Below are 2,916 nucleotides of genomic sequence, written 5' to 3' on the forward strand. Positions count from 1 at the left end.
ATATATATATATATATATATATATATATACAGGTGGCTTTCAGTTTCCATCTACCAAAACCACTTGCATAGCTTTGGTCAGCCCAGGTCTATAGTAGAAGACACTTGGCCATGGTGCCTCACAGTGGAACTGAACCTGAGGTCACATAGTTGGGAAGAAGCAAGCTTCTCAACCACATGTCTATGCCATATGCATATGCTTATGTAAATATGTGCAAGTGGTTTCTTTATACTAATGAGATTAGGTGCTAGCTGCTCAAAGAACTGACAAAATAGTTGTGGGATGTGGTCAAGTGCAAAAATATTTATACCTACTGAGCTTTATTATATACTTTGAAATCAAATATGCACTTGCCTTCAATCTTCAAACAGCAAGAGGTTTGGCCACTTGTATTTGATATACTAAAAAGCAAAAATTTTTCAGTATATAATGCCAAAGAAAACTTTTTATATCTCCAAAGTTTGTTACTGTTTTAATGGTTGTAATATGCTTTGCCATTTTTTTTTCTTTGTAACAGCTTCTCTGCTAATGTTTATAGTTGAAGTTCATGGCAGATATTCCATAGATAAAAACATTTTCTAGTGAAATGTTGGCATTAAAAGACCTTATAAAGTCAATATATTTCAGACTAGCTAGATTAGTTATTTGATGTAGCAACTATTTTTCATTTTAGTGATTATGTATGCATTATGTGTGTGTGTGTGTGTGAGTGTGTGTGTGTATGTGCACGTGTGTGTGTGTGTGTGTGCATGTGTGTGTGTGCATGCATGTGTATGTGTGCATGTGTGCGTGTGTATGCATACATATATATATATGTGTGTGTGTGTATATATGTCTGTGTGTATATGTATATATATGTATATATATAAACAACTTTCAGGAACAATAATAGTTCATGGTTAGCAATTAAGGTTTCTATGAATGCAAATAAAAATCCAAGTTGAGGGAATGGTACAGGTAAAATCTAGGCTACATATGTTTCCTAGGTACCAGAACCTAAGAAGTAACAATTACTCAATGAGGGGTACTTCACTAGCTATTCATCAGGCCAAAGATACCTTAGTTAAATGAAGGTTACGTTGTCATTAAGGGATCACAAGTTAACTTGCCAGAGATGGACTGCTCAAAGCTTACTAACTTCCTACACCTAGATCCTTGGATCTTACAATATATATATATATATATATATATATATATATGCCTCATCTTCGAAACACCTAGTTTAGAATAGAGGCAGCTGATGAAGGAAAAGTTCCATAAGTGGCTCGTCTGTTTTCCTATGTGTTTGTTCTGTTGTCTGTAAACAAAGTCCATTTTTGTGCTTTATGTTCCCGTTCCTTTTTCTGACGCCCTGTACCCGGCTTAGCTTGAGGATAAATTTAGTGAAGTGAACATGTATTTGCAAGCAGATTTAATTTCTGCTAACATTGACTTCAAATATGTAATTGCAGCCAATAACTTGGGCTCCTTTTATTGAGCCTGGTTGCAGTTCATTTATTTTCATTCAGTATCTGACAGTCATCTTTGAGGTGCCCTGTGTCAAAAAAATAACATTTGTAACAGACATTCCCTTGACATTGTTCACATGCGCCTAACTCGGGCTCAGAAGTTACAATCATAAAAATTAAAAGTAATCCGAATTCAATGTTTTCTTGAAACAATAAATTTCTATAGAGATTGAGATTCAAATTCCAATCTATGAAATGTTTCTGTTCTACAGTATGCTTAAAGGAATGAAAAATTATACAGCAACTAGGGCTAATACGAACAATCCTGGTAGGTGTAAAAGACTAACTGTCAAGAGTACAGCTGACAGTCAGATCACTGATGTTTGCTGTGCACTCTGCTGTCATTATTTGAGTGCTGGTATTCTATGTGTCTGTGTTTAAAGATCAGTTGTGTTTTGCAGAGATAGCTTAGAAATGGAGAAAGACATATCAAAACTATTTTTAACCTTAACTTAAAAATGGAGAAAGACATTAAAATTATATTTGTGTTTTATTGTTAAATTATCAGTGCACATATAAGTCTGCATTAGGTCTCTTACCTTCTTTTATACATGTGTCTTATGCGAAATCTGTGATGAGCCCGAGTGATGCTGATGACCTGGAGTTGCCTCTGATATATATATATATATATATATATATATATATATACACACACATACACAAGTGAGTGGACAAACACAAAGAAAAAGGCACCTTAAGTAGGAGTTACACATATCATTATTAAAATAGCTTGGTTTGGCCCCAGTACTTACTTTTTCTCCTTTTTTTTAAAAGTCTAGTATTTATTCTATTAATCTCTCTTTTGTTAAAGTGCTAAATTACAGGGAAGAAGACAAACCAATACTGACAAGCTGTGAGGTGGTGGGAACAAATACAAATGCAAAGATACAACCACACACACACACACACACACACACATGCACACATTTATAATGGACTTCTACAAAGTTTCTGTCTATCAAATTCACTCACAAGGCGTTGATCAGCCCAGGTTTATAGAAGAAAATACTGGCCCAGGGTGCCACACAGTGGGACTGAACCTGAAACTACATAGTTGCAAAGCAAGTCAGTAGTTTATTTGAAAAATAAACAAATTTATATTTTGATGCATCATAGCTTACTTATCAGTTGATTTGTAATGTATTGATTTACTAATTTATTTAACTCCAGGTTTAGTATGAGCTTGGATGAAGAATGCATTGTCCAAGTGTTTGGTTTTCTGAAAATGAGATCCTCATCCAGAAAAATTATCTTTCATAAGAAATGTGTGTGTGTGTGTGTGTGTGTGTGTGTGTGTGTGTTATTTCTTTACTACCCACAAGGGGCTACACACAGAGGGGACAAACAAGGACAGACAAAACGGATTAAGTCGATTATACCGACCCCAGTGCATAACTGATACTTATTT

Source organism: Octopus bimaculoides, chromosome 3, assembly GCF_001194135.2.
Source record: "Octopus bimaculoides isolate UCB-OBI-ISO-001 chromosome 3, ASM119413v2, whole genome shotgun sequence".
In the NCBI taxonomy this organism is placed as follows: domain Eukaryota; kingdom Metazoa; phylum Mollusca; class Cephalopoda; order Octopoda; family Octopodidae; genus Octopus; species Octopus bimaculoides.